At 45.9% G+C, this 27039-nt stretch overlaps 1 protein-coding gene and 1 long non-coding RNA gene across 8 annotated transcripts in view; both read right to left on the bottom strand.

The window, feature by feature from the left end:
- The window catches only part of LOC105485801 (cyclin F), a 52120-nt gene extending 40456 nt beyond the window's left edge, over positions 1–11664 (bottom strand). For 5 of the 7 annotated variants that reach the window (XM_071083939.1, XM_071083938.1, XM_071083943.1 and 2 more), the window contains exons 1-2: positions 11474–11664; positions 536–687 (exon numbers count right to left, since the gene is read on the bottom strand). The gene's annotated coding sequence lies outside the window, so the exon portion shown is untranslated. Of the gene's footprint in view, positions 1–535; positions 688–3190; positions 3524–9995; positions 10141–11473 lie in introns of those variants that run through there. The other 2 variants (XM_071083940.1, XM_071083941.1) reach the window with 2 other exon arrangements.
- Positions 11665–14192: 2528 nt separating this feature from the next.
- LOC105485803 (uncharacterized) lies at positions 14193–26473 on the bottom strand. The gene is made up of 4 exons (XR_011616241.1): positions 26389–26473; positions 25345–25443; positions 18273–18367; positions 14193–14229 (listed from the first exon to the last, which is right to left on the bottom strand). It is a non-coding gene; the product is annotated as an uncharacterized lncRNA (long non-coding RNA).
- Between the last annotated feature and the right edge of the window lie 566 nt (positions 26474–27039).

Raw genomic sequence — 27039 nt, 5'->3', positions numbered from 1 at the left:
GCGCAGCCTGTGGCCTTGCTTTGATTGGTGTCAGGCTTCTATCACTGACAACAGAAGGCTAAGAAATACCCCATGCTCCTTAGCAGAACATCTGCAGTTCAGGTACTCCAGGCCCAGTGGTATGAGGTAAAACGGGGCTTAAAATGCAAACTTATTGAAAATAGAAAGCCCTTCATGAAGTGGCAGGGAGAAAGGTCCGTCCTCACCTTATCAGGACAGTAACACCTGTGGTGCCATCGACCTGACCTCAGCCCGGTAAGCTGCCTTAGCCCTGCGTCAGCTTTATAATCCGCTCAAGCCCAGGACCAAGAGGAAGTGGTGCCTTGAGGCAGCCCAGGCCACTCACCTCTTTCTGCAGGGGTGGAGGCCGCCCCCAACCACCTGTGCAGTGACCTCATGCCCAGATCTGGGGGCTTTGCCCTGCTCTCCAGGTCTGGGAAGAACTGGAACTTATCTTGTAACTGGAGGTGGAGGGGCTGAAGGAAGCCCCAGATCTCCCCTGTAGGTCTTGACCAGCTTGTCGGCATACATGTACCTGACTAAATCCTCAAGAATCTGGTCCACACAAGCAGTGATGTGGTGCTTTAGGATGCCCCAGATCCGGGCATACATGACCAGCATCTCACGGCCTGTCATGAAGTTCAGCAGAGCATCAAACTGAGGACAGTAACCAATCCACCGCCGTATCTGAGTTAGGAAACAGCCCGGAGAGGGAGGCACGTCAGAAGAAAGCCTCTTCCCACCAGGTTTATCAAGCCTCTAATGAGGCAAGGGCCTGGACACCTGCCGGTCTTGCTCCAGGCTGCTGCCTCTGCCACTACCTGCATCTGCCACGTGAATGCACAGGCACACTACTAAGGGGCTGTGAGTGGAAGTAGAGTAACGTACGGGAGCCTGGGACAGCCCTTGCTGCTGGTGTAGTGGACAGGGTGGAGTGCTTGTTTAGCTCCTCCTCCAGCCCACCCAGCATGAAACCTCAGCACACAGTGCCTCCTTACTTCCTGGTGCCTTTGAAGCATCCAGTCAATACAAGAGGCTTGCTTTGCTTTTTTCCTCTTTAGAAATATTTTCCATTAGACATGTAATCTGCAAACAGATTTTCTTTGTAAAATATTCATGCAAAGACTCCTGCAGTCTATTGGCTCAGCCTGCTGTGGCCAGGCACCTGTGCACCCTTTAGACTTCTGTGTTGGCAAAGGCACCTTTGTGGGCCTGTGCTCCTTGCTCAGGACTGGCTGGGTGCTGTTTTTGCCAAATGGTATCATCCCATATCTACCATTCTGTAACATGCTTTTCTTTCTTCTTTTCTTTTTCTTTTTTTTTTTTTTTTTTGAGACGGAGTCTCGCTCTATCGCCCAGACTAGAGTACAGTGGCCGGATCTCAGCTCACTGCAAGCTCCGCCTCCCGGGTTCACGCCATTCTCCTGCCTCAGCCTCCCAAGTAGCTGGGACTATAGGCGCCCGCCACCTTGCCCGGCTAGTTTTTTGTGTTTTTTTAGTAGAGACAGGGTTTCACCGTTTTAGCCAGGACGATCTCGATCTCCTGACCTCGTGATCCGCCCGTCTCAGCCTCCCAAAGTGCTGGGATTACAGGTTTGAGCCACCGCGCCCGGCCTCTTATTTTCTTTTTTTGAGATGGAGTCTCGCTCTGTCACCAGGCTGGAGTGCAGTGGTGTGATCTCAGCTCACTGCAATCTCTGCCTCCCGGGTTCAAGCAATTCTCCTGCCTCAGCCTCCTGAGTAGCTGGGGTTACAGGCACACACCACCACACCCAGCTAATTTTTGTATTTTTAGTAGAGACGGGGTTTCACCATTTGGTCAGGCTGGTCTCGAACTTCTGGCCTCATGATCTACCTGCCTCAGCCTCCCCAAGTGTTGAGATTACAGGTGTGAGCAACCATGGCCAGCCAACATGCTTTTCTTACTCAACATTATGTCTTAAAGATATTCCTAGGTCAGTAAATACAGATCTACCCCCACTTATTTTAACTGCTAGTCATCCAGGGAGGGCTTCTAGATTTTATTTAGCTGTTTAAAAAATTCATTTGACTCATTTCCACGTTTTTGCTTTTATTTTTATTTTTATTTTTGGGACAGAGTCTCATTCTGTTGCCCAGGCTGGAGTGCAGTGGTGCAATCTCCGCTCACTGCAACCTCCGCCTCCTGGGTTCAAGCGATTCTCCTCTCAGCCCCTCGAGTAGCCGGAGCTACAGGTGCACGCCACCACGCCCACCTATTTTTTTGTATTTTTAGTAGAGACGGGATTTCACCATGTTGGCCAGGCTGGTTTCAAACTCCTGACCTCAGGTTTTTGCCTTTCTAAACTTGCAGCTGACCACCCTCGTTTGTGTCCATGTTCGTCTACTCCCAGGTGCTGAAAAGAGTGGGATGCCATTTTTGAGAAGTAACCACTGTTTTTCCCTCCTATTTTCTCCCCTCTTCTCCTCTCTATTCAAACAGCTGGACAACCCTGGGCTTCACTGCCTGAGGTTGTGAGGATGGGTAGGATTTTACAGAATACAAAACAGAAAACCACATGGAGGCTGGGCACTGTGGCTCACGCCTGTAATCCCAGCACTTTGGGAGGCTAGGTGGGTGGATCACTTGAAGCCAGGAGTTTGAGACCAGCCTGGCCAACATGGCACACGCCTGTAATCCCAGCTACTCTGAAGGCTAAGACATGAGAATTGCTTGAACCCAGGAGGCACAGGTTACAGCGAACTGAGATCATGCCACTGCACTCCAGCCTGGGTGACAGAGGGAGACTCTAAGAAAGGAGGAAGGGGAAGGGGGAGGGGAAGGGGAAGGAAATGAGAGAGAGAGAAAGAAAAAGAGAGAGAGGGAGGGAGGGAAAGAAAGGAAACCACATGAAGTGTCTGCTTAGTGAAAGAGAGGTAAGGGAGAAGGCTGTCAGCATGGAAGAATGTTTACAGAGACCTTACACAACTAAGGGCCCAGCTTTGGTTCCCAGAGTGGGGCTTCCCCCTTTTCCTTCTTCTTTTTATAAAAGCTTTATTAAGATACAATGCACGTACCACATACTTCACCAGTGTGTACAGTTCAACTGTTCTTAGCACGTTCAGATCCATCATCACACTCAACTTGAAACACTTCATTGTTCCCAAAAGAAACCCTGTACCCATTAGTAGTCGCTCCCCATTCCCTTTAACACCTCCAGCACCTGATTACCACGAATAAGCTTCCTGTCTCCATGGCTTTGCCTGTTCTGGACATTTCATATTAATGGAATCACACAGCAAATGGTCTTCTGTGTCTGCCTTCTTTTACTTAGCATAAGGTTTTCTGGTTCATCCATGTTGTGGTGCATGTCAGTGCTTCATTCCTTTTTATGGCTGAGGAATATTCCATATTATACAGCAAGACCACATGTTGTTTATCCATTCATCTGTTGATGGACATTTGGGTTGTTTCCACTTTTAGCCACTATGAGTAATGCTTCTGTGAACATTCTTGTACAAGTTTCTGTGTGGATGTAGGTTTTCAGTTCTTTTGGTTATATACCTAGGAATGGAATTGCTAGGTCATATGGTAATTCTATGTTTAACCTTTTGAGTATCCTTTTTGATAATTTTAATCTTTTAAAATTATATATATAACATTTATATTTATATGTATATATATATAACTTTTTTTTTTTGAGATAAGGTCTCACTCTCTTGCCCAGGCTGGAAGGCAGTGGTGTGATCATGGCTCACTGCAGCTTCAACCTCCTAGGCATAAGTGATCCTCTCAGCTCCCAAGTAGCTGGGACTACAGGCACACACTACTGCACCTGGCTAATTTTTAAATTTATTGTAGAGATGGAGTTTGGCTATGTTGCCCAGGCTGGTCTCGGATTCCTAGGTTCAAGCCATCCTCCCGCCTGGGCCTCCCAAAGTACTGGGATTACAGGTGTGAGCCACCAAGCCTGGCCTAACTCTATCATCTTATTCAGGGCTAGCTAGCCCATATGTTCTATGTTCCTTTTTCTCTCTCAATTCTTCTATCACATAATTTTTTTCATGTTCCTATTTTTCCCTTCTATTAGCTTAAAAATATATACTCCTTTCTCCCATTACTTTGGTTGTTCCTTTAGAGATTAAAACATGCATCCTTGACTTAGCAATGGATATCATTAACTGTTTACTTTATTCATGAACAAGGTAAGGACCTTAAAATACTTTACCTTCTTTTACCCTCTCCTGACTTAAAGCCATTGTTGTCATGTATTTTACTTTTACATGTATTTTAAACCTCATAAGACATTATTATTATAGCTTTCCGTCAAAACTGACACATCTCCCTTTTCTTTTTTTTTGAGACGGAGTCTCACTCTGTTGCCCAGGCTGGAGTGCAGTGGTGCAATCTCAGCTCACTGCAACCTCCACCTCCCGAGTTCAAGCGATTGTCCTCCCTCAGCCTCCCATGTAGCTGGGACTACAGGCGCATCTCCCATCGCTCTCAGCCACACATCTCCCTTGAAAAAAAAAAAAAAAAAAACCACTTGGCCGGGCACGGTGGCTCATGCCTGTAATCCCAGCACTTTGGGAGGCCAAGGCAGGCAGATCATGAGGTCAGGAGATTGAGACCATCCTGGCTAACACAGTAAAACCCCATCTCTACTACAAATACAGAAATAACTCAGGCATGGTGACTCGTGCCTGTAGCCCCAGTTACTCGGGAGGCTGAGGCAGGAGAATCGCTTGAACCCGGGAGGCAGAGGGTGCGGTGAGCCGAGATCACGCCACTGCACTCCAGCCTGGTGACAGAGCGAGACTCCGTCTCAAATAAATCAATAAATCAATAAATCACTTCTTACTCCTTTTTTTCCCCCTGGGTTCCCAAAGTGCTGGGATTACAGGCATGAGCCATCTCGCCCAGCCATCCTTTCTGTATATATATATTTTTAATAGGGTCTTGCTCTGTCACCCAGGCTAGAGTGCAGTGGTATGAGCATGGCTTGCCATAACCTCAAATCCTGAGCTCAAGCGATCCTCCTACTTCAGCTTCTGGAGTAGCTGGGACTACAGGAGCATGCCACTACACCCAGCTAATTTGTTATTTTTTGTAGAGATGGGGGTCTCACTATGTTGCCTGGGTTGGTCTTGAACTCCTGGCCTCAAGCGATACACCTGCCTTAGCTACCCAAAGTGATAGGATTATAGGTATGAGCAGCGGCCACCACACCTAGCCCTTTCTGAATCTTTGAGTTTCCATCTGGGATCATTTTCCTTCTGCCTGAAACTTACTCTTTATTATCTCCTTTTGCATACATCTGCTGGTGATAAATTCTCTCAGCTTTTATTTATCTGAAGGTCTTTTTATTTATTTTTATTTATTTATTTTATTTATTTATTTTTTTTGAGACGGAGTCTCACTCTGTCGCCCAGGCTGGAGTGCAGTGGCCAGATCTCAGCTCACTGCAAGCTCCGCCTCCTGGGTTTACACCATTTTCCTGCCTCAGCCTCCCGAGTAGCTGGGACTACAGGCGCCTGCCACCTCGCCCGGCTAGTTTTTTGTATTTTTTAGTAGAGACGGGGTTTCACTGTGTCAGCCAGGATGGTCTTGATCTCCTGACCTCATGATCCGCCCGTCTAGGCCTCCCAAAGTACTGGGATTACAGGCTTGAGCCACCGCTTTAAAAAGCCTGAAAGTCTTTTAAAAAATATCTTCTGGCCGGGTGCTGGTGGCTCACATCTGTAGTCCCAGCGCTTTGGTAGGCCGAGGCGGGCAGATGGCCTGAGGGTGGCAGTCCGAGACCAGGCTGGCCAGCATGGTGAACTCCCATCTTTACTAAAAATACAAACATTAGCCCGGTGTGGTGGCAGGCGCCTGTAATCCCAGCTACTTGGGAGGCTGAAGCAGGATAATCGCTTGAACCCAGGAGGCAGAGGGTGCAGTGAGCCGAGATCACGCCACTGCATGCACCAGCCTGGGCAACAGAGCGAGACTCCATCTCAAAAAAACAGAAAGCAAGCAAGCAAGCAAGCAAACAAACAAACAAAACTTCTTTCCTAAGTATAGTTTGATGAGTTACTTTATTCCAGGTAGGTTGTTTCCTCTCATATCACTTACAATGTATCGTTCTATTGTCTTCTGGCCTCTATTATTTCTGTGATTGGGCCTCTGCCAGTGTAACTGTTGCTCACAACTGTGAAGGGACTCCACCTCTTATCTCTGGGTCCTTCTAAGACTTTTTCTTGTTTGGTTTTCAGCAGATTTACTATACTGTTCCTAGAGGCTGATTTCTTTTTATTTATCCACTTGGGGCTAATAGGGCTTCATTTGTGATTGAAGTCTTTCATAAATTTTGAAAAGTTTTAGCCATATGGTTTCAAATGTTGCCTTGTCTCCCTTCCTTTTGGAACCTCTGTTACACACATATTAAGCCTTGTCACTGTATCCTTCCTATGTGATTAGTCATATGTTGCTGCATAACAAATTACTTCAAAACGTGGGTGTAATTTGTTATTTCATGGTTATTATGCATCAGATCAGGAATCTCAGAGCAGCTTAGTTGGGTGGTGCTGACCAGGGTCTCTCATGAGGTGCTGCTAACCTGTCAGTGGGGCCCAAAGTCTCTTGAAGGCTAGAGGAGCTGTTTCCAAGTGGCTGGCAGGTCTCAGGTACCTTCTTACTGCTCCTCACCATGCAGGCCTCTCTGCAGGGCCACCTAGGTGTCTGCATGACATGGCAATGGCACTTAGCTTCCCTCAGAGTAAGCGTGCTGGTTAATTTTTTTTTTTTTTTTTTTTTTTTTTTTTTGAGATGGAGTCTCACTCTGTCGCCCAGGCTGGAGTACAGTGGCGTGATCTTGGCTCATTGCAACCTCCACCTCCCGGGTTCAAGCGATTCTCCTGCCTCAGCCTCCTGAGTAGCTGGGACTACAGGCATGTGCCACCATGCCTGGCTAATTTTTGTATGTTAGGTAGAGACAGGGTTTCACCATGTTGGTCAGGCTGGTCTCAAACTCCTGACCTCGTGATCTGCCCGCCTTGGCCCCCCAAAGTGCTGGGATTACTGGCGTGAGCCACCACACGCGGCTGTGCTGGTTAATTTTATGTGCCAACTTGACTGGACTCAGGGATGTCCAGATAGCTGGTGAAACATGATTTCTGGGAATGCCTGTGAGAGTGTCTCTGGAAGTGCTCAGCACTTGAATCAGAGACAGAATAGATACATGCCCTTAAGGATGCTGTTGGGTGTCATCCAACCCGCGGAGGGCCTGAAGAGAACACAAAGGCAGACGAAGAGTGACTCCACTCTTACTAGGCTGGGACATCCATCTTCTCCTATCCTTGGACACTGGGGCCTCTAACTTTTGGGCCTTCAGACTCAGACTGGGATTGACACCATTGACACCCCAGTCCCTGTGCCTTTGGGTTTGGACAGGAATACACCACTGGTTTTATCAGGCCTCCAGCTTGCAGATGGCAGATTGTGGAACTTTTCAGCTTCCATAATTGTGTGAGCCAATGCCTCGTAATAAATCTCTTTCTATGTGTCTGTTTATGTATGTATTATTTGTTCTGTTTCTCTGGCAAATCGTGATAATACGGTGAGTGCTGTGAAGGAAAGAGAGTATCCAATCCAGAGGCTGTAGTGTCTTTTATGACCCAGTCTCAGAAGTAACACCCCATCTCTTCTTCAGAAGACTACAGTGTTTTGCTGACACATCCAACAATCCTGGTACCACATAGGGAGGGACTACTCAAGGGTGTGAATGCTGGGAGGGGCATTACTAGGGCACACCTTGGAGGCTGTATACCACAATGACTCTTATCTTCCTCTATATTTTTTCTACCCTTTTGACCCTATGTGCTTCATCCTAAAGTCTCGCTCTATCGCCCAGGCTGGAGTGCAGTGGCGCGATCTCGGCTCACTGCAAGCTCCGCCTCCTGGGTTCATGCCATTCTCCTGCCTTAGCCCCCCAAGTAACTGGGACTACAGGCGTCCGCCACCACACCCAGCTAATTTTTTTGTATTTTCAGTAGAGACGGGGTTTCACCGTGTTAGCCAGGATGGTCTCGAGCTCCTGACTTCGTGATCCGTCTGCCTCCGCCTCCCAAAGTGCTGGGATTACAGGCGTGAGCCATTGCACTGGGCCTCTAATTTTTTTTTGTAGGGCTGGGGTGTTATATTTTATCCACATGTACCTAAGTATTTTTTTATTGTGCAACAAGCATTGCATTTGCCAAATTATTTGTAGAGATCATTTGAGGACTAGGATGATATCCTCTTTCCCTGGAGAAGATTTACCTTTGGTTTTTGGGATTTTGTTTGTTTGTTTGTTTTTTGACACAGAGTCTTACTCTGTTGCCTAGGCTGGAGTGCAGTGGCCGGATCTCAGCTCAGTGCAAGCTCCGCCTCCTGGGTTCACGCCATTCTCCTGCCTCAGCCTCCCGAGTAGCTGGGACTACAGGCGCCCGCCACCTTGCCCGGCTAGTTTTTTGTATTTTTTAGTAGAGACGGGGTTTCGCCGTGTTAGCCAGGATGGTCTCGATCTCCTGACCTCGTGATCCACCTGTCTCGGCCTCCCAAAGTGCTGGGATTCCAGGCTTGAGCCACCGCGCCCGGCCTGTTTGTTTGTTTTTGAGACTGAGTCTCTCACTCTGTCACCCAGGCTGGAGTACAGTGGCTCAATCTCAGCTCACTGCAACCTCCACCTCCCGGGTTCAAGTGATTCTCATGCCTCAGCCTCCACAGTAGCTGGGATTACAGGGATGTGCCACCATGCGCGGCAAATTTCTGTATTTTTAGTAGAGATGGGTTTTTACCATGTTAGCCAGCAGGCTGGTCTCAAGTTCCTGACCTCAACTTAGCCACCCGCCTCAGCCTCCCAAAGTGTTGGGATGACAGGCGTGTGCCACCACACCCGGCCAGTTTTTTTTTTTTTTTTTTTGCTTTGTTTTGTTTTGTTTTCGTTTTTGAGATATAGTCTCACTCTGTTGCCCAGGCTGGAGTGCAGTGGCACAATCTCGGCTCACTGCAAGCTCCACCTCCTGGGTTCATGCCATTCTCCTGCCTCAGCCCCTCAAGTAGCTGGGACTACAGGTGCCCACTACCACGCCCGGCTAATTTTTTTGTATTTTTTGTATTTTTTTTTTTTTGAGACGGAGTCTTGCTCAGTAACCCAGGCTGGAGTGCACTGGCAACATCTTTGCTTACAACAATCCCCACCTCCTGGGTTCAAGTGATTCTCCTGCCTCAGCCTCTCGAATAGCTGGAATTAGAGGCACCCACCACCATGCCTGGCTAATTTTTGTATTTTTAGTAGAGACAGGGTTTCACCACGTTGGTCAAGCTGGTCTCGAACTCCTGACCTCAAGTGAGCTGCCCACCTAAGCCTCCCAAAGTGCTGAGATTATATATAGGTGTGAGCCCCTGCCCTTTATTTCTGATAGATGTCTGGGAGCACTGGCAGTTTAGGGTCACATTAATTTCATGTCAAAGACTGCTATTAAGTCCAGGCTGTTTTGCAATCATTGTATAAGCTTGCATAAGCATAGCTCACCCCTGTGTCTATAGTGCAGCCCTTCAGGGTCTCAACTCAAAGAAAGGATTCATTCACCAGGCATGTGCTTGCCCCAGGTAAACTCTGAATTCCAATCCCTGTCACTCAGCATAAAAAGCAATGCTCGGCCGGGCGCGGTGGCTCAAGCCTGTAATCCCAGCACTTTGGGAGGCCGAGACGGGCGGATCACTAGGTCAGGAGATCGAGACCATCCTGGCTAACACGGTGAAACCCCATCTCTACTGAAAATACGAAAAACTAGCCGGGCGAGGTGGCGGACGCCTGTAGTCCCAGCTACTCGGGAGGCTGAGGCAGGAGAATGGCGTAAACCCGGGAGGCGGAGCTTGCAGTGAGCTGCGATCCGGTCACTGCACTGCAGCCTGGGCGACAGAGCGAGACTCAGTCTCAAAAACAACAACAACAACAACAACAAAAAGCAATGCTCAGCTCTCAGTTGTGAAACCTTGAATTGCTCACTACCTGAGCCTCTATCTTCTTCTACCTCCTGGCCCAGTAAGTCTTCACTATCTTGTTAGCTTTCTGAAGCTTTCAAACATGTTTTTAACATTGGCCCAGTTTTTCTAGTTATCATCAGCAGTGGGGGGGCCAGAATTTCCTCGTTTGCCATTACTAGAAGACCTTCACCACGATTTTTAAAGTAATAAAAAGTTAAAATTAATAGTAAATATTTCATGACCAAGGAGGGCTTACATTGGTTATAATTGTCCAATTAAGCTAGGTATACTGAAAGACAATATAGAGTGGCAACTGAGGGCACGGATTCTGGAACTAGACTGGGTGGGTTCTTCTGCTTTCTCTCTACATGATTAGGTCATGAACATCGAGGCCGGCTTGATAAACTTCTTGGTAATAGTGACTCATGCATGCGTCTGCTGTGAAGAGTACAACTCTGATCGTACCTCTGCAGTGCGGTCTCTCTGGGCGCCTTTCACCGCATCCCCTCTGCACCACCCCCACCTCGGCTATGCACTTACCTCATGGCAATGGCTTGTTCATGTGCTCATGAGCCCCTTGCAAGTGAGAACCACTGGGTCTAGCACAACAGCTGGGCACACAAGGCCTTCAAGAAGTGTCTCATTGATCCAAGAGTGGGTCAGGTTTAGGAGTAGATATTAAGTTAAGTTTGAAACATTTTCGAGATACCCAAAGAAGGCTGATGAGAAGGCATCAACGTGCAGGACTGAAGCACAGGGCTGGAGTGGGCTGGGGTGTGCCTACTGGGGAAGCATCCACAGACAGATGTTAACAGGAGCCACAGCAGTGAGAAGCCAACAGGCAGGACAGTGCATCGGGAGTGAGAAAGACGTGGCTGACGATGCAGCCTCTGAGAAATGTAAGGGGCAGATGAAGGAGAAGACTCCTTTCTGAGAAGGACGTGTCAGTGACTGAGAAGACCAGGAGCGGGGAAAGCTACAGAAGTTAACAGAAGAAGGCTAGAGTTTGAAGGCAGAAAAGGCCAGCATTATGAATGCTGCAGACGAGTCAAGGAAAAGACAGACAGAACATCAGGAGTCTCCTCAGCTAGGGGGAGTGCAGGAGGACTGGGTCCAGAGGCAGCAGATTCAAGAGCTGCTGGGAGGGAGCATCCACAGACTGCTTGACTGGATGTCTGGAGAGGTGCCTTGAACAGCAGGAGGATGTGTACCACTCACTCCCCCAGGAAGCACGAGGGAGGAAGTAAGAGGAGGTTGCAGGGCTGTGGGGAGACTTGGGGCCTGCTGAATTTCAGGTGCCTGTGGGACATTCATGATATGGTGTTAAGTAAACAACTTGACATATGATCTGGAGCTCAGAGAAGCAATCTAGGATGGAGCTATGGATTTGGCAGTCACAGATGAAACAGATACATGGAATTTTCAGGGAGCAAATCCCATTCCAGTTCCTGTTCCCCAAATCCTGCGTCACAGCCCCACGTTTGTTTCCAGGGACAAACTCACCTTCCCTACATCAGAGCTGATGCTGAGGACCTTGACAAAGTCGTCCCCGGAGGTTATGGCCTTCTGCCCAGTCAGCATTTTGAAAATGGAAGACTTCTCAGCCCCAGTGATGCCAAGAAGGCCAGAGCATTCTTGTGCTTGCAGTGAAGGACACTTTGTTCACAGACAGCAGGGCACCTTGTTGATGTAGATCTGAGACACACAAGATAGGAGAAACAGTGAGGAGGCTGCCATGCAGTCAGCAGTCCAGGGGTTGCACTGTGCTTGGTGCAAACCTGCTCTGGGATAGCTACCAGCTGCCCTCTGGGCCCACGTGGCCTCTCCTGTACCCAGGCTCATACTTGCCTTCTCTCAGCTGCTACTCCCAGCAGGGTTTATTAAAGTTTTCTCTTCTCCAACTGTCTTCACATATTGAGAACTTAGTTCCCTAAGATAGGCCCTTTCCCTTCTGTCCTTAAAGCAAACAAAACTTTTTGATGTTGCCTGAGGGTTTGTTTTCGATTTTTTTTTTTTTTTATTTTTCCTTGCAGATGGAGTCTCCCTCTGTCACCCAGGCTGGAGATCAGCAGGGCGGTCTCAGCTCACTGCAACCTACGCCTCCTGGGTTCAAGCAATTCTCTGTCTCAGCCTCCCGAGTAGCTGGTACTATAGGCACCCCTCACCACACCTGGCTAATTTTTTTTGTATTTTAGTAGAGATGGGGTTTCCCTGTGTTGCCTAGGCTGGTCTCGAACTCCTGAGCTCAGACAATCCGCCCGCCTCGGCCTCTGAAAGTGCTGGGATTATAGGCGTTAGCCACTGCACCTGGCCTTGATTTTGTTTTTAACCACCAGTAACCACAGGGAAACAATAAGAAAAACAAATTTGGGAGGATGTTTGAAGGGTTTTGTTTGTTTGTTTGTTTTGAGATAGAGTTTCTTGTCACCCAGGCTGGAGAGCAAAATGATGTGATCTCGGTTCACTGCAACCTCCAACTCCTGGGTTCAAGCAATTCTCCTGTCTCAGCCTCCTGAATAGCTGGGATTACAGGTGCCCACCACTACGCCCTGCTAATTTTCCTATTTTTAATAGAGAAGGGCTTTTACCATGTTGGCCAGGCTGGTCTCAGAAATTCCTGACCTCAAGTGATCTGCCCACTTTGGCCTCCCAAAGTGCTGGGATTACAGGCGTGAGCCACCGCGCCTGGCCCACATCCTTGGTTCTTGAGGTTCATGGCTCTGGCTCCCCTCCCATCCCAGGCCCTCCTGTCTTCCAGGGGAAGAGACAGTGGAGGGCTGAGCTGCAAATTTCTGTCTCTGGGTACACAGATGAACTCATGTGATTAACTCTGAGGCACTTCCAATACTCCACACCTGCAGGCAAGGCTGGGAGCCCTTCAACTTACTGATTCCTTATGCAAAGGGCCCAAAAGAAGAATGTTCGTGACTTTTTAAAGACAAGTCTGACTTTAACTTTGACATTTCTTTAACAACTAGTGGAGTTTTCTCCACTAGTTGGCAAACTAGTCTGGATACTTTTTGCCTCCTCTTGCACATCTTGGTCTTCAGGCACTAATGCTACTGTGTGCAACACTGCCTGTATTCCAAGACGAGGGAAAATGTAATTGCTTTTGTGATGGTAGGAGGTAGCGATTGAAAGGACCTACAAAGACTGGATCCTCTCCGGGAAGGCCTCAAAGGTGCCCAGCTGACATTGGTTCTCATAAAACCTCCCACCCCTATTCCAGAAGCAACTACAGGCATCAAAAACTGAACTCCCATTGCCATGACCATGATATCGTGGACATGCAAACAAAATGGCATTGCCTTTTGAGGAAAACTAGATGACTTATAACCTGGGGATATCAAAATATAATAAACGCCTATTTTCTACAGTTTCCTTGGGTGATCTTGACCTCTGGAAGATACTCAGACCAAGAGCTGACTGGGCAGAACTTTCTCCTACCTGGCTCATGGATGTCTGTGGGGAAAGAGGTATTCCAGAAGGTGACTGGTTTCAGGAATCCCAGGTAATTTTTTTATTTTTTATTTTTTTGAGACAGAGTCCTACTCTGTTGCCCAGGCTGGAGTGCAATGGCACAAATTGGGCTCACTGCAACCTCTGCCTTCCAGTTCAAGCAATTCTCGTGCCTCAGCCTCCTGAGTAGCTGGGATTACAGGCACCCACCACCATGCCTGGCTAATTTTTATATTTTTAGTAGAGATGGGGTTTTACCATGTTGGCCAGGTTGGTCTCAAACTCCTGACCTCAGGCCAATCCGCCCGCTTCAGTCTCCCAAAGTGCTGGGATTACAGGCGTGAGCCACCATGCCTGGACCAATCCCAGAGTATTGTTTCTATTCATTGATGAGCAGGACTTAAAGCCCCACAGGTGGCCAGCATCATTAACAGGACCTAGGGACTAAGCCCCAGTCTTCCTCCCTCTCTGGGAGTCCCTGGGCACAAGCTGTCACCTCTCTGCTCTGAGATGGGACCAGATGATCTGCAGGCTCCCTCTGATGCTGAGAATCAATGCAGCTACAGACCACAGGAAGGAAGCTATGGAGCCCCTAGAAGATTTACATGTTGACCCACTCACCAAATTTTGCTTCATGCAGAAGTCAGACACCCTGGTTTTCAGTTTCTAGAACATATTGGTTTCAACAAAGAAAAGCAGGATGATGTACACAGGTCCTGAAATAGCCAGAGCTGTGAGGTACTTCCCCATACCTAGTGACTCTCAGGCATAGGTGTTCTTTTGGACCACATATCCTTTTGCTAAAATAGGACAAATAGATGTTATTAAACTCTGGGTGATCTTCAAGGCTATTCTTCACCTTTACATATAGTAGGTGCAGTCCTCTTATAACAAATATTATTTAAAGGAAGCATTACTGTCATCAGTACTATAACCACATCCTAGCAAATGGTAAACAAGAGTAATATTTTGTTTCCCTTGCTATAACCAATGTTCTATAAAAATAATGTAATAAAAGACTTCTTTCATGTTGTATACAATAAATATATTCATTTTTTTCTTTGTTAACTAAAAAATGAAGTAAATAAAAGGGTTCTCCCTATCCATATCACAGCTATTTGAAACACAAAATATTTACATGTTTGGGCCAGGCGCGGTGGCTCACACCTGTAATCCCAGCACTTTGGGAGGCTGATGCGGGTGGATCACGAGGTCAAGAGATCAAGACCAGCCTGGCCAACATGGTGAACCCCTGTCTCTACTAAAAATACAAAAATTAGCTGGGTTTGGTGGTGAGTACCTGTAATCCCAGCTACTTGGGAGGCTGAGGCAGGAAAATCGCTTGAACCCAGCAGGCGGAGGTTGCAGTGAACAGAGATCGTGCCACTGCACTCCAGCCTGGGCGACAGGGAGACTCCACCTCAAAAAAAAAAAAAAAAAAAGAAAAAAAAATTTACATGTGTGGCTCTTCTATCAATCATTAATCACCCTGTAACTTCAACTGACCACTCATGTAAAAAACACTCAGAGACCTCTATCATCTTCTTTTTTGTTTTTTTAGAAAGGAATCTTACTCTGTAATTCAGGCTGGAGTGCAGTGGCACCATCTTGGCTCACCGCAACCTCTGCCTCCCAGGTCCAAGCGATTCTCCTGCTTCAGTTTCCTGAGTAGCTGGGGTTACAGGTGCCCACCACCATGCCAGGCTAATTTTTGTATTTTTAGTAGAGATGGGGGTTTGCCATTTTGGCCAGGCTTGTCTTGAACTTCTGACCTCAGGTTTTCCACCCACCTTGGCCTCCCAAAGTGCTGGGATTACAGGTGTAAGCCACCACATCCAGCCCAGAATTCATGTATTTTAAAAGTATACAATATGGAAAAAAAGAGACATGTAGGAATTAGAAAGTATAGGTACCTTTCCACTTGCCAAAACTACTGCTACAGTTTTGTGTATAATCCTTCCATATTTTCTAGATACTATCTTTTAAAATGAAAACGGAATTATACTACGCATTATCTTCTTACTTGTTACATTTAAAAGTATATAATGGACATTGACCATATCAGGATATACAGATCAAAATAATTCTTTGTTTGTTTGTTTGTTTTGAGACGGAGTCTTGCACTGTTGCCAGGCTGGAGTGCAGTGGCATGATCTTGGCCCACTGCAACCTCCACCTCCTGGGTTCAAGCAATTCTCCTGCATTAGCCTCCCAAGTAGTTGGGACTATAGGCATGCACCACCACTGCCCAGCTAATTTTTATATTTTTAGTAGGGATAGGTTTCACCATATTGGCCAAGATGGTCCTTTTTTTTTTTTTTTTTTTTTTTTTTTTTTTTTTTTTTTTGAGACGGAGTCTCGCTCTGTCACCCAGGCTGGAGTGCAGTGGCCGGATCTCAGCTCACTGCAAGCTCCGCCTCCCGGGTTCACGCCATTCTCCTGCCTCAGCCTCCCGAGTAGCTGGGACTACAGGCGCCTGCCACCTCGCCCGGCTAAGTTTTTGTATTTTTAGTAGAGATGGGGTTTCACTGTGTTAGCCAGGATGGTCTCGATCTCCTGACCTCGTGATCCACCCGTCTCGGCCTCCCAAAGTGCTGGGATTACAGGCTTGAGCCACTGTGCCCGGCCTTAACTTTTCAATTATGTTCAAAATTTGCTTCAAGTTAGAAGTCTTTTTTTTTTTTTTTTTTTCTTTTGAGACGGAGTCTTGCTCTGTCGCCCAGGCTGGAGTGCAGTGGCCGGATCTCAGCTCACTGCAAGCTCCGCCTCCCGGGTTCACGCCATTCTCCTGCCTCAGCCTCCCGAGTAGCTGGGACTACAGGCGCCCGCCACCTTGCCCGGCTAATTTTTTGTATTTTTAGTAGAAACGGGGTTTCACCGGGTTAGCCAGGATGGTCTCAATCTCCTGACCTCGTGATCCGCCCGTCTCGGCCTCCCAAAGTGCTGGGATTACAGGCTTGAGCCACCGCGCCCGGCCTTTTTTTTTTTTTTTTTTTTTAATTGAGACGGAGTCTTGCTCTGTCGCCCAGGCTGGAGTGCAATGGCGCAATCTTGGCTCGCTGCAAGCTCCTCCTCCCAGGTTCATACCATTCTCCTGCCTCAGCCTCCCGAGTAGCTGGGACTTCAGGTGCCCGCCACCACGCCCAGCTAATTTTTTTTTTTTTGTATATATATATATTTTTTTGTATTTTTAGTAGAGATGGGGTTTCACCGTGTTAGCCAGGATGGTCTCGATCTCCTGGCCTCATGATCCACCCCTCTCGGCCTCCCATAGTGCTGGGATTACAGGTGCGAGCCACCGCGACCGGCCAGAACTCTCAATTTTTTGTTTGTTTCTGAGACAGGGTCTCACTCTGTCAACCAGGCTGGAGGGCAGTGGTGTGATCTTGGCTTGCTGCAGCCTTGACCTCCTGGGCTCAAGCGATCCTTCTGCCTTAGCCTTCCTGGTAGCTGGGACTACAGGCGTGTACCACCGCGCTTGGCTAATTTTTTATTTTTTGATGAGATGGGGTCTTCTTTTGCCTCCTGTATGAGACAGGTGGCTGACTTAGTTGACCCCAAGACCTTTCCCAACTTGGAGGCTCAGTGGATGACAGCTTCCCAGTAATTGTGTGATTCAAGGTTATGAAACAATAAAGTTAATCTCTTGACTAACCCACAAAAGTCAGTCTTATTTTACATTAATACTTGTGGATAGCTAAATCAAGAACACTTCATAAAATGCACCTTAATATTCTTTTTTTTTTTTTTTTTTTGAGATGGAGTTTTGCTCTCATTGCCCAGACTGGAGTGCAATGGCATGATCTTGGCTCATCGCAACCTCTGCCTCCTGGATTCAAGCAATTCCCCTGCCTCAGCCTCCCAAATAGCTGGGATTACAGGCATGCGCCACCACGCCCAACTAATTTTGTATTTTTAGTAGAGACGGGGTTTCTCCATGTTGGTCAGGCTGGTCTCAAACTCCCGACCTCAGGTTATCCGTCTGCCTCAGCCTCCCAAAGTGCTGGGATTACAGGCATGAGCCACTGTGCCCAGCCACACACCAATATCTTTTTTCTTTTTTTTTTTGAGATGGAGTCTCATTCTTGTTGCCCAGGCTGGAGCCTTGGCTCACTGTCACTGCAACCTCCACCTCCAGGGTTCAAGCAATTCTCCTGCCTCAGCCTCCCAAGTATAGCTAGGATAACATGCACCCACCACCATGCCCAGCTAATTTTGAGATCTATCTATCTATCTATCTATCTATCTATCTATCTATCTATCTATGTATTTTTTTTAGTAGAGACAGGGTATCACCACGTTGGCCAGGCTGGTCTCGAATTCCTGACCTCAGGTTATCCGCTCACCTCAGCTTCCCAAAGTGCTGGGATTACAGGTGTGAGCCACCATGCCCAGCCCAATATCCTTTTTTCAACATTAAAAGAACATTACAGGTTGTCCATATATTTCACAAGAATATATTTAAACAAATTTTAAATTCTAAGTGATACAATACATGATCTGTTTTATAGTGAAAGATACATGCTTTTTGGCTAGCAGATTTAGTACTTTTATTCTATCTTCTTCCTGGTCAGAGGAATGGCCAAGACCTCTACTATAATCTTTTATGATTCCTTCTTACATTGGGTTAATCCTATACAGACCATCACCCTTCGCCTTTGAACTAGAGCAGAGACTGTGATAGTGCCGAAACTTGGCAGTCAATCTTTTATGCCTAAAATATGCACATTTTTTCTTAAGCCCCTGTAAAAGGCTGATGTAACTTCTTGACAGAATGACACCACATTTCCAAGAGTTAAACCAATATGTGCTTTCTTACATACATTTGGAATATGTTACTTACCCCAGCGTTTGGTCTGATTGGCAGCCCAGTCTGTATTGAGAAGATCCTTGAATGAAGATGTTTACTTCTGTCAACAGGAATTCTGTTAAGTGCGGCTGGGGATGCATAGAGGGACGTTTGATGTTTGAGATAGCTGTACTGGATCTGCCAACATACAACCCCTAAACCAAACCAAAACCAAAACCAAATTCTCAAAATCATGGCACAGTTCATTTTGCTTGGATTTAAAGAATGAAAGTAATATGATATTTGAAAAAAAATAAGTTAGGATAAGAATAATGAAGAAAAAAGCTGCATCTAGATTATATATAGTGGGTAGCAAGTATATACTGACTATAAACAGGCTAGCAAGGTCTTAATAAGTCCTAAGTATTGAGTTAACTAACCAATGGCTTTTCCAAATAACTGAGGCAACACTAGTATGAACAGATTTTGTCATTTTCCCTAAAAGATTCTACATGCAAATTAAAACAAAATGATATATCATTTAATAACTATTTCATGAGCAAAACTGAAAATTATAAAGCAGAGCTCTGCTGAGACTCTAGGCCAGGAATTGGTAAACAATGGCCAGCGGGCCATATCCAGCCCAAGGGATTCTGAGTTCGGAATGAACTATGGTTGATTCTGAGCAATATATACATTATATTTACACTATGTAGGCTTAGCAGCATAATCAAGGATATTATGTAAGTATACAACCATCTAACATAACCCTAAACATTGAAACTCACATATACAAATAAATACGTGTGTGTATGTGTGTGTGTGTGTATATATATATAGCGCCAGTATATACTATATATACAGTATATAGTATATACTGGCTATAAACTGGCTAGCAAAGTCTTTTTTTTTCTTTTTTTTTGGGATGGAGTCTCACTCTGTCACCCAGGCTGGAGTGCAGTGTCGTGATCTCGGCTTACTGTAAGCTCCGCCTCCTGGGTTAAAGCCATTCTCCTGCCTCAGCCTCTCGAGTAGCTGGGACTACAGGCGCCCGCCATCACGCCCGGCTAATTTTTTTTTCTCTTTTTTTATTAGAAACGGGGTTTCACAGTGTTAGCCAGGATGGTCTCGATCTCCTGACCTCGGGATTCACCTGCCTCAGCCTCCCAAAGTGCTGGGATTACAGGTGTGAGTCACCGCGCCTGGCTGCAAAGTCTTAAATAAGTCCCAAGTATTGAGTTAACTAACCAATATGTGTGTATAGGTATGTACATACACAAATATATTTAAAGTATATATATATATACACACACACACACAAATATGTGTATGTAAAGTATATATATACTAATATGTGTATATATACACACACTATATATGTGTATATATGTACTATATAATAAAATGTAATATGTGTATGTAAAATATATATATTAATATGTGCATATATACATACACATACTATATATACACATATTACATATGTATATGTACACATGTATATATACACATGTATATATAGCTACTATATATACATTTACAGTGTATATATATAAGTATATATAATCATATATATGTATAAATAGTACATAGTATGTATATGTATGCACACACACACACTTAAAAAAATAGAGCCTGGGTCTCACTTTATTGCCCAGGCTGGATTTCAGTGGTGATCATGGCTCACAGCTGCCTCGAATTCCTGGGCTCAAGGGATCCTCTTGCCTCAGCCTCCCAAATAGGTGGGACTACAGGCATGGGCCACTGTATCTGGCCTGGAACTAGTTATATAATTACTTACATAATATCCTTGATTATGCTGCTAAGCCTACATAGCATAAAATACTTACTATGTGATCCTTTTTTTTTTTTAATGTAGTCTCGCTCTGTTGCTAAGTTGGAATGCAGTGGCGCGATCTTGGCTCACTGCAACTTTCACCTTCCAGGTTCAAGCAGTTCTCCTACCTCAGCCTCCCAAGTAGGTGGGATTACAGGCACGGGCCACCACACCCAGCTAATTTTTGTATTTTTAGTAGAGACGGGGTTTCACCATGTTGGCCAGGATGGTCTCGATCTCTTCACCTCGTGATCCATCTGCTTCGGTCTCCCAAAGTGCTGGGATTACAAGCGTGAGCCACCGCGCCCAGCTATGTAGCCCTTTAAGAAAAAGTCTGCTGACCCCTGCTCTAGGCAAAAAGATGTGTTTGGTTGGCAGCAAAGTGTCAGTGTGCCAGGAAACTATTTCTACTCACAGGCTTTGGGCTGTCATTCTACTAAGAATTTGTCACAGCAAAATAACCCAGGAAATTGACTTTTTTCCTTCAGTATGACTCTGTAAAAGATGGTATATTTGTTATCTAATACTGTGACACAGATTATCCCAAAAGTTAGTAGCTTAAAACAACAGTAAACATTTATTATCTCACACAGTTTCTGGGGGTCAGGAATTTGAGAGTGGCTTAGCTAGTGAGGGTGGTTCTATATTAAGATTTCTCATGAGGCTGCGGTTAAACTATTAGACAGGGCTGCAGTCCCTTGATGGCTTGACTGGGGCTGAGGCATCTACTTCCAGGAGCAGAAAGTTCAGAGAGTTTCCACAGCTCCCCTCACCCCCATTTCCCTATTTTTTTTTTTTTTTAGACGGAGTCTCTCTCCGTTGCCAGGCTGGAGTGCAATGGTGCGATCTCGGCTCACTGCAACCTCCGTCTCCTGGGTTCAAGCGATTCTCCTGCCTCAGCCTCCTGAGTAGCTGGGATTACAGGCGTAAGCCACCACACCCAGCTAATTTTTGTATTTTTAATAGAGACAGAGTTTCACCATATTGGCCAGGATGTCTTGATCTCTTGACCTCAGGTGATCCACCTGCCTCAGCCTCCCAAAGTGCTGGGATTACAGGTGTGAGCTGCTGCGCCCAGCCCCATTTCCCTGTTTTAAACACCTTGCATTAGTGTGGTTCACCGTTACAAATGAACTAGCATTTCCATCAGGTTCTTTGTTTTGTTTTGTTTTTTTTAAAGAAATCGACAAGTTTATTTTAAAATTTACATGATAATATCAAGGATCTACAATACCCAAAACAATCTTCAAAAAACAGAACAAAGCTGGAAGAACTATATACTACCAGACTTTTTTTGTGTGTGTGAGATGGAGTCTCACTCTGTCACCCAGGCTGGAGTACAGTGGCACGATCTCGGCTCACTGCAAGCTCCGCCTCTCGGGTTCACGCCATTCTCCTGACTCAGCCTCCCCAGCAGCTGGGACTACAGGCACACGCTGCCACGCCCGGCTAATTTTTTGTATTTTTAGTAGAGATGGGGTTTCATCGTGTTAGCCAGGATGGTCTTGATATCTCGACCTCGTGATCCGCCCACCTCAGCCTCCCAAAGTGCCGGAATTACAGGCGTGAGCCACCGCGCCCGGCCAATACTACCTGACTTTAAGATATACTACAAAGCTACAGTAATCTCGACAATGTAGTACTAGCACAGGACAGACAAACAGATCAATGAAACAGAAGAGGGAATGTACAGACATACAGTCAACTGATTTTTGGTGAAGGCATCTGAACAACTCAATGTGGGGAAAAAAAAGTCTTTTCAACAAATAGTCTGTCCCATCTGCATACTCATGTGGAAGAAAATGAGCCTCAACCCCTGTGATACAACGATGTATCATATACAACGATGTATCATATACAATGATGTATCATATACAACGATGTATCACAGGGGTCGAGGCGGTGATATCATTATATCATAGGGGTCAATAAAATATGTTTTCATTCATAGTTCCTGGCTCATAACTCCTGTAGCTGTTATTTCTCCCCAAGGCAGGCCACAGAAACTAAAAATATAATCTTCCTGCATCTTTCTGTCTTAGAGGTGGCCATAAAGAAATTCTCTGACCTATCTTGTCTGAATGTAGGTCATAAGACCCCCACCACACCATTAGGCCAGGTGCTGTGGCTCTCGCCTGTAATCCCAGCACTTTGGGAGGCCGAGGCGGGCGGATCACGAGGTCAGGAGATGGAGACCATCCTGGCTAACACGATGAAATCCCGTCTCTACTAAAAATACAAAAAAATTAGCCAGGTGTGGTGGCGGGTGCCTGTAGTCCCAGCTACTCCAGAGGCTGAGGCAGGAGAATGGCGTGAACCTGGGGGGCGGAACTTGCAGTGAGCTGAGATCACGCCACTGCACTCCAACTTGGGCAAAGAGCAAGACTTCGTCTCAAAAAAAAAAAAAAAAAAGACCCTCCCATTTTAGAAGGTGTCCCATCCCATACCTTGGGGGAAAGAACTCTGCACAGAGAGGCCAAGAAGGATCTGAACAGACAGGCCTTGCGGGTTTCCCCCCTCACACTGCTAGTATTACATAGTACTCTTTTTGTCCAATCTCATTTCTACACAGTTGTCCATGCTTTGGTCATGCCTATCCAATGAAGTCTCCATAGAAGGCCCAAGAGGAGCTTCCAGAGAGGTGAACAATTGGAGGTTCCTGGAGGGTGTCTGGGGAGGCCACAGAGGTTCCATACCCTTTCCCAATACCTCACGCTATGCATCTCTTCTTCTGCATCCTTTGTAATATCCTTATAATAAACTGGGAAATGTGTTTCCCTGAGTTCTGTGAGCCACTTTAGCAAATTAATTTAACCTAAGGAGGGGGTAATAGGATCCCTAGTTTATAGCTGGTCGGTCAGAAGTACAGGTAAGTGTGTGGTAGCTAACACCTATAATCCCAGCTACTCAGGAGGCTGAGGCAAGAGGATCACTTGAGCCCAGCCCAAGAGATAGAGACCAGCCTGAGCAACATAGTGAGGCCTTGTCTCTAAAAAAAAAAAAAAAAAAAAAAAAAAAAAGGACAGGTAAAACAACCTGGGGCTTGTGATTGACACCGGAAGTGGGAAGTCTTGTGGAACTTAGCCCTCGATTTGTGGGATCTGATGCTATCTCCAAATAGTGTCAGAATTGAATTAGAGGACACTCAGCTGCTGTCTGCTGCAGAACTCATTGCTTGCTTGTTGTTGGGGGGAAATTCCTGCACATTTTATCATAGAAGGCTTCTGTGTTGATTGCTGTGATGTAAGAGCAGAAGAAAAACACTGTATGTTTTTCCACTTCACCTCTTATCAAACCGTACACAAGGCTGGGCACCATGACTCATGCCTATTATTCCAACACTTTGGAATAATAGCCGAGGTGGGAAGATTGCTTGAGCCCAGGAGTTAGAGACCAGCCTGGGCAGTATAGCAAAACCCCATCTCTACAAAATATAAAAAAACTTAGCCAGGTGTGGTGGTGTGCGCCTGTAGTCCTAGCTACTTGGAAGCCTGAGGTGGGATCACTTAAGTCCAGGAGGCAGAGGCTGCAGTGAGCTGTGACCACACCACTGCACTCCAGCCTGGGTGACAGAGTGAGACCTTGTCTTGCACACACGTGCACACACACACGCACAGCCATACACAAAAATTAACAGAAAATGGGTCACAGACCTAATGTAAAAGCTAAAATGATAAAATTCCTAGAATAAAAAGTAGAAGCATAACTTTATGACCTAAGGGTAGGGAAATACTTTTTAGAAAGCATACAGAACACAGTAACCATAAAAAAAAATTTAGGGGCCAGGCATGGTGGCTCACACCTGTAATCCCAGCGCTTTGAGAGGCCAAGGCGGGCGGATCACCTGAGGTCAGGAGTTTGAGACCACCCTGGCCAACATGGTGAAACCCCGTCTCTGCTAAAATACAAAAAGTTAGCTGGGTGTGTTGGCATGCACCTGTAGTCCCAGCTACTTGGGAGGCTGAGGCAGGGGAATCCGTTGAACCTGGATGGCAGAGGTTGCAGTGAGCCAAGATCATGCCACTGTACTCCAGCCTAGGTGACCTAGTGTGACCCTGTCTCAAAAAAAAAAAGCTACCACTAAGAATATGAAGAAGCAAGCCACATACTGGAAGAAAATGTAGATAAAACACATATCTGACAAAAGATCTATATCTAGAATATATAGAAATTTCAACAACTCAAAAAATGAAAACTGAGCTGCAGGTTTAATAATTGCATACCTTTTGGTGTATATGTTATACTTCAACAAAAATGTAAGTATTTAAAAAACTGGCTGTGTGCAGTGGCTCACACCTGTAATCTCAGCACTTTGGGAGGCCGAGGGGGTGGATAGCTTGAGCCTAGGAGTTTGAGACCAGCCTGGTCAACATAATGAGACTTTGTCTCCACAAAAAAGAAAATAGTCTCAATGGAAGTGTTTAGCTGAAGATCAGAAACATCTGCAGAGAGAATCAATGACCTGGATGCAGATCAGAACATATTATGTAGAGTACAGCTCAGAGAGACAAAGAGTTGGACAATATTTAAAAAGTTAAAATTCACATAGCAGAGTGATAAGATCTATCTAATATGTTTAACTGGAGTTCCAAAACGAGAGGAGATATTTGAGCAGAGGCCCTGTATGAACAGATAATAATAGCTGGGGATTCTAAACTCATGGAAGATGTGCATAGCCAGACATCAATCAAGTCTCAAGTAGAATACGCACGTATCAAAATATCACATGTATTCCATACATACGCACATTATGTATCAATAAAATTTGTTTAAAGACCAGGTGCAATAGCTCATGCCTGTAATCCCAGCACTTTGGGAGGCCAAGGTGGGTGGATCACTTGAGGTCAGGAGCTCAAGACCAGCCTGGCCAACATGGTGAATCCCCATCTCTACTAAAAATACAAAAATCACCTGTAATCCCAGGCACTTTGGAAGGTCGAGGCAGGCAGACTACTGGAGGTCCGGAGTTTGAGACCAGGCTAGCCAACATCATGAAACCTCATCTGTACTAAAAATACAAAAATTAGTTGGGTGTGGTGCCAGGGGCCTGTAGTCCCAGCTACTCAGGAGGCTGAGGCAGGAGAATTGCTTGAATCTGGGATGCAGAGACTGCAGTGAGCCAAGATTCAGGTATCCCTGTTATTGGAAGTACTAGTCAGAGGCTGGAAGGCCATTCAGTGAGGTTGCTACAGAAAAGATTCAAGCATCAGGCAATGTTTAGATACATGACCTTTAAGATCCCTTCCAATCCTAAGAACCTTGGAGTCTTACAGTTTTATATGTGCTTACCTTATGAAGACATCCTCCATGGCGGTGACAGAGGCCCCAAAGCTGGAGATGCCCAGGTCTACCTGTCTCAGTTCCAAGTCAGTAAACAGAGATTCAAACCTGGAAGAAAAGAAATGGTTTTAGTCCTGAAAGGTGTAAGGTGAATCCCTTTTGTCACTGCCCTTGGCTCTCTACTGGGGAACAGCATGGACTTAGGAGTCAAGAAGATATTTTTTCAAACACCAGCTTTGTCACCAGCTTTGTAAGTATGGGAATGTCAGGGGCCCTTCACAGCTTTTTAACGTATTAACTCTGTGGATGCTTTCAACAGATCTTCGAGGACAGTACAGAGAAGTTAAGAAACTTCCCTGAGGCCATACAGCCAGAAGCAGCAGAGCCAGGACTCAAGCTCAGGCCTTTCATCTCTAGAGAGAGTGGTTTCAATTGTTATCTAAGTGAGGAAAGGAGCTAATTCTTTTAGTCTGCTCATGTTAAAACCTTTCTCAAACATATTTTCTATTTTTTTTTTATTAAAAGAATCATGGCTTTTTTTGTGATATTAAGACAACCATCATAATCTTCTACAATGAAGGCTTCGTTTTTGTTTTTTTTTTTTTTTGAGATGGAGTGTCACTCTGTTGCCCAGGATGGAGTGCAGGGGCGCAATCTCCGCTCACTGCAAGCTCCGTCTCCCCGGTTCACGCCATTCTGCTGCCTCAGCCTCCCGAGTAGCTGGTACTATAGGCGCCTGCCACGACGCTTGGCTAATTTTTTTGTATTTTTAGTAGAGATGGAGTTTCCCCGTGTTCGCCAGAAGGGTCGTGATCTCCTGATCTTGTGATCCGCTCGCCTCGGCCTCCCAAAGCGCTGGGATTACAGGTGTGAGCCACTGCGCCTGGCCCTAAGGTTTCTATCTCTCACAACCTAGTGTCCAACTTTTAAGAAACCAGACACACATGCCAGATGCCTATACAAGGTCTGCAGGGGCTTTGTGTGTGTCCCTGTCGGCAGACAATGGTTATAAACTAATCATGGCTGGGTTTGAGTCTAGACTCTGTCACTTACAAGTTTTGTGATTTTTGAGCCAGTTATTTCACCTTTCCAAATCTTTCCTCACCTGTAAGACAGATATTACCTAATTCAAAAAAGTTGTAAGGACTGAGAAAAATGTAAACACACTTAGCAAAGTAGCCCCCCTGTGTTAAATATTCAGCAAATACTATTTACTGAATATGGTCAATAGTATGTCATACCTTCAGTATGTTCACTATCTTGCCCTTCATTCAGTTTCCAGTTACTGAAATTGTACTCATGCTATAGCTACTGTCTGCCAACAAGATCAGAGTATCCCTTTTAAAATATTGACTCGGCCAGGCGCAGTGGCTCAAGCCTGTAATCCCAGCACTTTGGGAGGCCCAGACGGGCGGATCACAAGGTCAGGAGATCGAGACCATCCTGGCTAACATGGTGAAACCCCGTCTCTACTAAAAAATACAAAAAACTAGCCGGGCGAGGTGGCGGGTGCCTGTAGTTCCAGCTACTTGGGAGGCTGAGGCAGGAGAATGGCACAAACTCTGGAGGCGGAGCTTGCAGTGAGCTGAGATCCGGCCACTGCACTCCAGCCTGGGCAACAGAGCGAGACTCCGTCTCAAAAAAATAAATAAAATTAAAAAAATAAAATAAAATAAAATATTGACTCTAAATTTATGTAAAGTA

The sequence above is a fragment of the Macaca nemestrina genome, chromosome 18 (assembly GCF_043159975.1).
Source record: "Macaca nemestrina isolate mMacNem1 chromosome 18, mMacNem.hap1, whole genome shotgun sequence".
In the NCBI taxonomy this organism is placed as follows: Eukaryota; Metazoa; Chordata; class Mammalia; order Primates; family Cercopithecidae; genus Macaca; species Macaca nemestrina.
Note: the sequence above shows the minus strand (reverse complement) of the source record. Positions and strands in the feature narration are given on the sequence as shown.